Source organism: Bidens hawaiensis, unplaced genomic scaffold, assembly GCF_021521415.1.
Source record: "Bidens hawaiensis isolate Kalapana, Puna unplaced genomic scaffold, B.hawaiensis_p1.1 tig00020147_1, whole genome shotgun sequence".
In the NCBI taxonomy this organism is placed as follows: domain Eukaryota; kingdom Viridiplantae; phylum Streptophyta; class Magnoliopsida; order Asterales; family Asteraceae; genus Bidens; species Bidens hawaiensis.
The window spans coordinates 460,154-471,646 of record NW_027493069.1 but is presented as its reverse complement, the minus strand read 5'-3'; the positions used below and the strand labels follow the sequence as shown (position 1 = coordinate 471,646).

Here is an 11,493-nt window from a genome sequence, read left to right as displayed (position 1 = left end):
AGATCTTGTTGTGTCACTCCTAGCTCAGTTCGTTATTCCTCGGTGTCTCACCCGGTTTTTATAACCGAGGTATAAAAACCTTAATCTTTAATCTATGGTTGTTTTTTTTGTTTATATTGTACTCGTATAAATTTGTAACCGGATTTGGGTTCGGGTTTCGGTTTATGGTTCGTTTACTCGTTTATTTTTCCGCTGCGTTTTTACTCATTAAATTATTAATATAATTAATAATTACTTAAACGAAAATATTATACTAAAACGGGTTTAAATAGTTTGACCGTTTTCGTTCCGAACCACCGTTGAAACCCAACATGTTGGACTCTTGGGAAAATTTATGCGACGAGAGGTTTTTATTGATTAGGGGTGTCCCACTCTTGGGAATCTTTTGGCAAGTATATAAACCATTCAAGCTCATTCAAGAAAAACACAAACTAACTTATATATACAATCTTTCTCTAAGGTTTGTTCTGTTAAAGTGTATTATGAAATGTTACTTCTAACACTTTGACCAACAAAAAGCATGTTTTAAAAAGTATTGGGCCGGAATATTGCAATATAACAAGAGTTATTTCATGTTACTTTTACTTTTGTATTGAAATGCGATTGTTTCTCCGTACAGGTTTTTAAACATATATATAGAGACAATGAGCAGTGGAGACTGGATGTGTGATGCATGCCAGCATTTAAATTTCAAGAAACGTGATGCTTGTCAAAGATGCCAGTGTCCTAAATTCGCCACACCTGCAGAGCAGTCGGTTTATGGCATAAACAGGACGGAGGTGTTAGCTGGCGACTGGTATTGCTCAACATTTAATTGTGGGGCACATAACTATGCCAGCTGAACCGTGTGTTATAGATGTGGTGCGCTTAAAGATTATACAACTGCTGCCGTGATAGCAGCAGGCGGTTACACTCACGATTCTAACGTGCTTCCAGGCTGGAAAACCGGGGACTGGGTTTGTAATAGGTAACGTTGCTATATATTTGAGTATAAAAGTATAAGAAATGCTACAAAAAATTTATCGAAATTATTTTTATGGGTCTGAACAGACTAGGTTGTGGGGTGCACAATTATGCAAGCAGAATGGAATGCTCTAAGTGCAAAACACCAAGGGAATAAGGTTTTTAACTTATCTCTCATTTCTTATTAGTTATCCTGTTAGCTATTATATCTACGGGTTATTATAACTTTTGTCAAAGTGCGAGTGTGTATAGTTGTGTTTCATTGAAACAACCTTTTATTTATTAAACGCTTGGCGTATCTACGGGTTTTTAGCTTTCATGCCTCTTTCACTGAAACAACGTTTTTTTTTTCTTGTCTACAGGATTCAAGTGAATTCCCAGTAGAGTTATACAAATACATAACGACGAAATCAGTGACACTTAGTCTTAACAAGTTATTAGGTCTAACAAAGTGCTTCTTCTTATGGCCTTTCCTCTCGGGATTGCGAATTTCTAACTGTTATATATAGCATCAGTTCTAGTTGTTAAAAGGAAGTTTCAAGTCCATCACAAAAGAGGTTTATTTGTGTGGGTGTTCCGTCACACTGTTGTCACAAAATATCTTAAGATCTAATAACCTTACATGGGACCAACACACCTTTAAAAAAATCATATAGTAAAATAATATTTTAGAGCATAGTTGTTGGTTGGAAACAGAAACCATCTGTTGCTTTCCATGCATTAAAATCATGTCCCAAGCATCAAATAATTAGGTCAATAATGTACATGGATAAGAACCAGATTCTCTACGTTTTTCATAAATAGCTAGCTTGCTCTCATACATCTCTCCAGTGATCAACTAACACTTATAAAGAAGATATATTTCGTTCAACCGAATGAGAATCCAAGACTAGACTCAACTAATATATACTGTCGCAAAATAGTTATATAACCCGAAAACTTAACTGACTTATAATATTCCAGGTAGTCCAACAAAAAAATAATATAACCTGATTGTACAACGAAGTCCCCTAACTAATATTTTTATTTAATTGGAAATTCCGATGTTCAAAGACAGCTTTCTATATATCACTGCTAGAAAACGTGGCTTTCATGACCGCATTGCTGGTTGCAAAAGGTCACAACAACCCTATTGTCACCACTTTGCAACTGAAACAGTGGTGGAAAAAGAAGTATCACAATTGGCCTATTGCTACCGAATTGCGACCATGAAAAAAGGCCGAAGACATTATGATTGGAATGTTGCGACCAAATTATGCGAACGGAACGTAGCGACAAAACTTTGCGACTCTAGTATTGCGATCGCGCCTCCTTGATTGTTGCGACCATTTTGTGACCGGTTGTTGCCACCATTTAGTGATCGCATGCCACTGTTTGTTGCGACTGTCGTCACCTTTTTGTGACGATATGGACAACCAATGTTTTTCCAGCCGTTTTATATTCCTAAAATTTTAAAATTAGGGTTTTGATCAAATATAAATGAAATTAGCATGCTATTATGAGAATTAAGTAGAGTAATTATATATATACAAGTAGAGTAATTATGTAATTACATAATAGAATAATTACCAATGTTTTCATAATCGGATCGGACAACGAACCGGTCGGGAAACCGGTTCGACCAGTCGAATCGGTTAGACCGGCCAAACGACTTTTACATAAAACATTAGAAAACCACCTACGTCTTAAGTTTCTTTGACTTGGATGCCCTCACTTGGTGGAAGGATGAGAAACACTCTCTAGGGGCAGAAGTTGCCTTGGCCTTGCCATTGGACAATCTTAAGAAACTCATGCTTCACAAGTTCTGTCTCAAGTATGAACTCAACAAATTGGAAGAAGACATCTAGAGACACAAACAAGAAGGTGGAGATAATACCACCTACAATAACCGATTTCACGAGTTGAGCCTACTAGTCCCTCATATGGGCACCCCTCTCGATCATGCCATCGACAAGTATATCTCCAGCTTTCCTATGCAAATTAAAGATTTCGTCTTGAGTCATGACCTAAAGATCCTCCATGGTGTTATAACTAAGTCCGATACCCTCACTAAAAACCACGTTAAATTCGGGACCTTAATGCAAAAGAGTTCCCAAAAACGTGATGAATAACTCGCATCCGATCCCGTCAAGAAATCTAAGCCCGAATCTTCTAAGCCCAAAACATCATTTTCTCACTACCAAAACCGAGACAAAAGAAAGTCCACTCACCAATATTTTTCCATAGCCCAACAAGTACGTCCAAAAGAGAAACCCTATACTGGCCCACACCCATTTTGTAATACTTGCAAACACCATCATCCAACCTAATCATTTTACCGTGTGTGCACCAGTTGCAACCAGTTTGGTCACCTCACCCAATATTGTCGCGAACTACCTCGTGTCCAAGCCTCTCCACAACGGTTCTCATCATCAAACCTACCAACGCGATCCATGCCTCGTGCCCCCATCATTACTCGTGTTAGGGATTGCTACAACTATGGTGACCCTAATCACCTCTTAAATGCATGTCCTCGACTCACTTAAACCCATAAACTCCATGTTGCACCTCTCCCCTACTACACCTCCCAAGCCTATCATGTCCAAGCCCTTCAACCTCAAGTGCCCAAATCATGGCCTCTCAAAACACCGCAAGTTCGTCTAAATTCCCGATCCAGCTTCCACTTTGCAAGCCCAAGTGTCACAAGGAACTCAGGGCGATCCTTTGCCATCTGATTTATAAGAATTAATACATCTTCTCAGCACTAAAATATCTCCAAATATGCATAATATCGTCAAATATATTAGAATAAATAACCACTAAATTTTATAATTTATATCTATAGGTAGATATAACCAGCGATGGAGCTACAGGAGGGTCCGGAAGGTCTGTTGACCCTCCGGCCGGCCAAACTCTTTGAATAGCAGTATTGGATATCTTGAGTTTATATAAAAAAATTGGCACCTTTTAGTAGATATAGTTGTTAAAGCAAAGAGTTAACGGTTGAGAAAGTGATTTTGAGAACTTTCCGGCCGACGACCATAAAAATACTAGAACAGGAGCTGCTTCGGAACTCCCGTAAAACAGATTAAATGAAGAAGATGATTGGGTATTTTTGTAAAATCCCTAAAACTAATATTTTATTCACTTCATTTTCTCTTTGTTTTTAGCATGTCTAGGTAAAAGTGAAACTTAAATTTTTAATCTAATTTTTTTTATCAACGTTTTATAGTTTTTTCTCATTTGTAGAATTTGATTTATACTGTCATTTTATTTTACGTGGTAGTTTTATTTATTTATTTATTCTTTTATGTAATTTAGGACTCATTATTAATTGTCATTAGACACGATAACACTGTTCAAGAGTTCATATGTTTGTAATTTTGTACTACCTTGATTGATTAAACAAAAATAATCATAACTTAAGGGTAAGTGTTCGAGATTATATTCATTGATATTTATTGATATAAATTTTAGAGTATGTTTTATTAAGTATGTGAGTTATAACCGTTCTGAAAATAGGTAATTGTAACATATTAAGACCCAACGTAGTGGTCGTCTTCTTGGGCTCAAAGCGCCCCATAGCGCTCCTAGGGGCGGTGTGCCGATGCCATATATGGGGGATTTTGGGGGTAAATTGGGTTAGGAGAAGTGCCCCTTTTCTGACAAAAAAATCTTCCAGTCAATAATGCATGAGGTGGGGCTGTGGGGGCGCTATGCTCTATAAGACCACTATACATGGTCTAAGAAATGTAATTTTCTTTTCCCTTCGACCCTCTAGTCGTACAACCCTGGTTCCGCCACTGAATATAACCCTAAGGGATAAAACGAGTTGATATACGAAGAAAAACATAGATAAATGATGAAAACATACTCAGTACACCCCATGGTGAATCAAGACATGACCATTGTTAATTTAAACACACCAATGTTATTAAGAACAAGAGGAAAAGACAAAATAGAAGGTTCTAAAGCAAAACACGGCTATGCCTTCCCAAACACGGCCATGTATTCAGTACAAGAGAAAAGAACAAATTTGGAGGAGTTTTTGGACTGTTGTGGACTAACCACGGCCGTGCCCACTAAGCATGACCATGTTAACCAACGTTGTACGAACTGATGATGAAGCATTTAATGCAGGAGGATAAAAAAGTCACCATGGTTGTGTTATGCTCAACACAACCGTATTAAGGGCACTTGAACAGCCTATAAATTGAATTCTCATCTTCTTCATTCAGTACATCTTCCAACCTCATTTACTCCACTTCAACCACCTCTTTTCACCACCACTAATAAGGGAATTAATCCAATCCATCCATCCTTTGAAGATTAAGGAGATTAAACTCTTAGAAGAAGTCATTAGCATCAAGGATTAGTCATCCAAGTTGGTTAGATTGTTTCGATTTGATAATGTTTGTATCTATTACTTTGTTGATTAAGATTATGTTTTTATTGGCTAAAATTTCATAGTATCATTTTGGTTTATAATGAACCTTAACTAAACTTTAATAATGATAGTTAACATGTAATCGATTTTTAATAATTATCACTTGATGAGGATTGTTAAAATACTCATAAAAGAAACCCCTAGTTCCAAGCTTTACGATGAGCCAAGAAATTGCTAGTCTTGCAAAGCCTTAGAGAATCTTAAAATAGACACCAAGTTTCGAGCTTGGCGATACGCCAGAGAACTACCAATCTTGTAAGGGTGTGGTTATTAAATTAAGAATCTTTAAATTAGCCGCCAAGTTCTGAGCTTGATGTTAAGTCGAGGAATCACCAATCTTATAAGGACTTGATCTGGGAAAAAACATGATCCTAATATTGACATGTACCAAGTGGAATATTAGTAGTACTTAATCATTTTGAATGGGATTTATCAACAATATTTGTGGAAACGGATTGTTGATATTCACCCGCTTAATTCGGTTAATTACTCGCGCTTAATTCGGTTAATTACTCATTGAGTGAGTGTGCAACATAACCTATTTTGACAATTGGGTGGTTATTACATGAGTTCTATAGTTGTCCAAGAGTTTTATGGATTAAGATTTGGTAATTCAAGGTTAAAATCATTTACAACACAACTAATATTAATTGATATTTTAAGTATAATACAAATGTTATTTTTACTAAAGTATCAATGACAATTCACTTAGTAATTTAAGGGATTGTCTCATCTTTAAAGTAAGTTAACTTATTAATATTTATCATAAACTACTTCCTTACATAAAACGACGTTTTAGTGGAGATCATGAAGTTATGCATATCTCTTTCTTTAATTATCATAGAATAACATAACTTAGGAATAAGGCGTTATTCCCATATTTAATCCCTATAGCCAGCTAATATCACATTGAAGAAACACGGATCTACTCCCCACTAATGGGTCCTAGATCCGATTAGTCAACAGGGTAGGATACGGTTAACTGCCAATACGATATGAACCAAATTGCCCAAAGTCCAGTGACGAAGACCTGCAAAACAGACACCGTGAGCTCATTACGGGAAGGACAAGAAGGGGGGTCTTCCATAACCACCATCCGGCGTGAGAATAAGTACCGTTCTGTAGAAGATAAGCACTTAAGTAGATTGAGAGAGTACAGTGGGAGTGAATGAATACCTCATGATGATTAAGAGGGTATTTATAGCCGAAGGGTGTGGGGGAGTGATTGGGCCAGCTGTCCTTTAAGAAGATGCTCTTATAACCACCTGGACACGTGTCCTCATATGATAGGTTTCGCTTGTATGTTGCAGGTGCATGTATAACAACCTAGACACGCGTCCTTCTGATATTGGTTAAGAAGTAATATTAGCCCTGTGCTTGGTTACAACGGCCTTGCCAGGTGTCACTGGCTGATTGGCCGAAGGATCACGTATTGCTCAAGAAAGCATCTTGGCAAATCTTCTAGAAGGTAATTAGTTATTGACAGCTGTCCCGGAGCATTGCCTCGTGATCACTTACGCGGAAGGATATTCCTTCTTGCGGATGACTTTTGAGGGTGCCGGGGTGCTTCCGCATGTGCCATGAGAGTGCGATCATTGCCTTGTGTACAACTTTTTCCCTTTTTCGAATTTCCCACGTGACGTGGCGATCATTTACTGGATGGTTTTTTCTCTCTCCACTGTTCGCATCCCATCGCATTAATTGCGGTGGGTATAAATAGAGGGAGTTAACCTCTTTTTGAAGTTTTATCGCCTTTGAAATCTGAATACTAACTTGCTTCTTTTTCTGAAACTTTTGATCTTTCTTTTGATTTCTTTTGAACTAATCCAAATACTTTCACCGAGTGTTTTACATAATGGCATCTGTGCAATCTGAAGTTGACGAAATAGAAGTCCAATGGGACTTGGATTAGTACCAGAAACTCATCACGACCTACGGCATTTCGCCGAAATGGGGATCGGAGTTCCCTTCTGCCGGCTCTATTGCCAGCTTTCCACCTCCTGGGAAGATGGCTTTATATGCCGACTATTTTGAACGTGGGAACTTTCGCCTTCCTATCACAAAGTTCTTTCAACGAGTGGTCATGGCGTTTGGGATTCACTTATCTCAACTTCACCCTCGTTCCGTCATGCATTTACTGGCAGAACTCTACCGGAAGAGGCCTTTCCACGTATCCCAGGCGAGTGACGCGGGTACTAGTTCCGTGAACGCTGGGAAGGGGCCAAAGACGAAAAAACGCTGGACACATCGTTCGAGGAAGCCACCACCGCCCAGCCTTGCGGAGCGTCTGGGGACGGTGACTGGTGAGTTCTTACTTGTTAACTTTTTTTTAATAATGAGATCTGACTATGATTCTCTTATGCAGATCCGTCTATTGCTAAAGGTCATGTGGCTGGTAGGCTGCCGACGCCAACGCCAAGTGTTGAAAAACAACCGTCCTCTCTTCCGGAGAAGGAGGTAGATAGACCTGTTACACCTCCTATGGAAATGACCGTGGAGGGGTCTACCGTTCAGCCGGGTCCCTGGATTATCTTTTCCAGGGTGGGGATGCCACCGGTTCTCACAATGATAACCCTGAAGTCACTGCTGAGGGTTTCAGGGTTAATGAATCTCCTCCGTGATCCGCTCCTCAATTTTATTCTACTTCCTCGCCTTTTATGTTGGGCGGGGAAGGTGATTTCTTTTTTGGACCTTCTGTTCATGAGGCTGGAGGGGGTTCTTCAAAAGGTGCCCCACAACAGTCTTCCTCATCCCCTGTTCATCTTGGAACCTCAAGTTCTCAATATTTCGGAAACGTGCACTTGGGAGGGGACTTTGACTTGTTTGTCCCGCCTTGGGACATTGTCAACGGGTCTCGGGTTTCTAACCCCAAGACCTGCATGAGTTTGGTAGAGCACTGTATGCCGCTTGCAGAAATGGCATATCAGCAAACTCGTTCCCTCCAGGAACTTCATACCGACTTGTCCATTTCTTTGACTAACAGCTTAGCCTGTTGTCAAGAAATCTTGCGGGAGTGCTGAACGATGGGTGGGAAGCTTGGTGCAGCTTTCGAGGCCGTGAAGGTTGCGGAGAAGGAAGATGAGGGGCAGCGGAAAGCGGCGGTCGCGGCTAAGTGGAAACAAGTCGATGCCGAGGCCGCACTTAAACTAGAAAAAGACCGAAGTGCTGCTGCTAAGAGTTGGAAAGAGGCCTGTGAAAGGTCTAATGCCACTCTTGAGGCTTCTTGAGCTGAAACTCAAAGGAAGAGGGATGATTTGGCGAAGGCACAAGACGAAGCGTCTCGTCAAACCACCCGGATCCAAGAGCTCGAGGAACAACTGAGATTGCAGAAGGAGCAATCTGAGCTTAAAGATAAGACTGCTGCTGAGATGCAGTCTGCTTATGACTCCTTGCTGCAGTCTCGTACTGAAGCTGAAGCCCGCACTTCCAGTGAGTTGCAAGCGCTTCGCGATAGGGCGGAGCGTGCCGAGCGGGAAAGGCAATGGTTCCTTCTCCGCAAGCTTAACCGCGACTGAAGCTTCAGTACGAGACTGCAGCAGCACTTCCTTCTCCGCTTCTCCTCAATCGTGGTCTTAACTCTGTAAGTCTTCCGTGTAAATATTTCTTGCTTGTGTATTTCAAGTGTTGCGTGCTAACCTGTTTCTTACGTTTTGTTGTTAGGTCATCCATCATGTCAAGAAAAGCATAGAGCTTACTGACTGCTTCGTTAACTTGACTACTTTTGCAAAAGCATTTGGCCGAGTGGAAGGTTTTAATGAAGGGTTGGCGTTTGCTCAATCCGGACGATCTATTGAGAGCCACCGCTTCATGGCCTTGACGCGAAGGAAGAGTTAGACATGCGGATCCAAGAGTATGATGACCTTGTATTTCCGCTGCAAAATATGCTTCCAGAGTTTGCCTTGACTGAAGACGGCGTGAAGCAGTTGCGGCTCTATATCTATGATGATTCTGAAGATGATGAGTCTGATGATGATAAGTCTGAGGATGTTGCTCACAATGCTCCAGAAGGCACCTTGCCCCTAACCCATAGGATAGATGTAGGAGCTAGAATTTGTAATTTCCTTCCATGTTTTTGTAATTATCCCTTTTGAATATTAATGAAAGGAACTGCATTTTGGTAATATCTTTGTGAAATATCTTTCTTTAAATTTTGAACTTGTGTAAGTTGGATAGTACTAGTGACGTGGCAGAGAGAGAATTTTAGGCGTTGGTTGACAAGACGTGTGAAACGCCTGTTTGACAGCCTGTAAACGCTTTTTCGAATCTCCCGCCTGACGTGTCAGTCATCCTGTGGTCCGCATTTTCTCTTACCTCTGTCAGTCAGACGGTCACATTAATTGCGATGGGTTTATATAGGCCTTGATGTCTTTAACCCATTCTTATCAGATACATATTTTCTCCTACAATCATACCAGAGAACTTTTGCTTTCTTACATCCGTCTTTTATATCTGATTCTAATGGCTGCCCAGAAGAAAAATCCTCCTGCTATTAATGAAGTCAGGTGCGAAATCAAAGAAAAGGACTTTGAAGACATTAAGAACGTATACGGTTTTCCTTTGGAATGGGAGGCCGAGCGTCCACCGAAAGGGGCAAATGCAACGGCGCCTCCGGCGAAGAAGATGGTCGTTTACTTGGACCATTTTACCACTGGGAATTTTCGATTGTCTGTGACCAAATTTGTGCAATCCGTCTTGACGGCATATGGGATTCATTTATCCCAGATTCACCCTTTTGGGATGCTAAGGATTCGACACTTCGAGTTCTGCTGTCAAGCGCACAATTATGATCCCTCCGTTGGCATGTTTGCCGTACTTTACAAGATGACTTATCGTGAAGGTTGGTACGGTTTTGCCACCACCGGCAAAGGATCTATTGGTTTTGAATGGCTTCGCAGCATTCATGGGTGGAAATAAAAATTCTTTTGGATTCGGGAAGATGTTATCCCGTTTACAATGACTCACTGGAAGCCGAAGGATAAACTACTGGAAGTCCTTGCTTCCGAATACGAAGGTCGTGCTTGGTTCCTTACTTTGACCAAGACTCCGACACCCATGCGTCCCATTCAAGAAGGGGCGATGGTGCATGCCAAGATGAGTCGTTTGTGGCCGTTCCACCCCTTGGAACCTTATTATGAGAATTCCGATGGAAGTAAGTTTTCACTTGTAACCTTCCGGATTCTCGGTTTTCTTTTTTTAACATTCTTCGAATTCAAGTGAAGTTACGATCCTCTCCACTCTTGTGGACAAGGTGGGAGGGATGATGGTACGCCGCCCGATCACTCGCCAAGACGTACCATTCTTGGAACGTACGCGATATAACATCCTTTTCTCCAGTACCCTCACTCCGGAGCCTGTTGTCTCCGAAGCGATGTATGCCTAAGGTGAGGAGTTTGTCAAAAAATGTGAAGGTATTCTTCAACCTCACCTATAACTGCCGCTACTTCGAGCGGGGTGATAGTACTTCTTTCGTCTAGCGAAGAGTCGTCACTCTGTGAAGGAGGGTTATCAATTGGTGCTACTAACCCTTCACCTTCGACTTTAGGTTTGACCCGCAAGCAAGATTTGAAGGCCACCATCAATCCATCAACAGGTGAGGATGATGGTCCTGAATCCGTTGAGGGCGAACCTCAGGTTATGGAAGCGGGTGCTTCAAAGGCTGCCGGAAAGCGGAAAGCACAGCCTTCCGATGCTGCCCCTACCAAGAAAAAGAAGAAGAAGAAGGAGAAGGCTAATGTTCTAGACTTGGGTGCTCGCCTCCGAGAGCTGTCCGCCCAAGACGTTTCCAAGAGTAAGTTTTGAACCATTATTATTATATTTGGCTTTGTCACTGCTCAGTGGCTTAATACATTTTACTTTGGAAATATTCCAGGTTTAAAGGATTCAGTTGCTGCACAACTTCCGATTCCACCAACCTCACCACTAAACACTGTTCAAGACCCGATCAATTTATCGAATACGTCTCCTATCACGGAGAAGGAGGTTGGTGAGTTTGAGAATCTCCACACATCTCCACCCCATCACGAGCATTTCTTTCAAAATCAGGGTGGGGTCAGTTCTTTTACTTACGGGGGGCAGGCTTTCTCATCTCAAGTAGAAGAGGATAC

General features: G+C 41.0%; 1 pseudogene across 1 annotated transcript; it reads left to right on the top strand.

Annotated features, from left to right (window-relative positions):
- Positions 1-321: 321 nt before the first annotated feature.
- Positions 322-1,162, top strand: LOC143559978 (RNA-binding protein involved in heterochromatin assembly dri1-like; annotated as a pseudogene). Its single transcript, XR_013140031.1, has 2 exons — positions 322-967; positions 1,051-1,162. The product of XR_013140031.1 is annotated as an RNA-binding protein involved in heterochromatin assembly dri1-like (transcript).
- Positions 1,163-11,493: the final 10,331 nt, after the last annotated feature.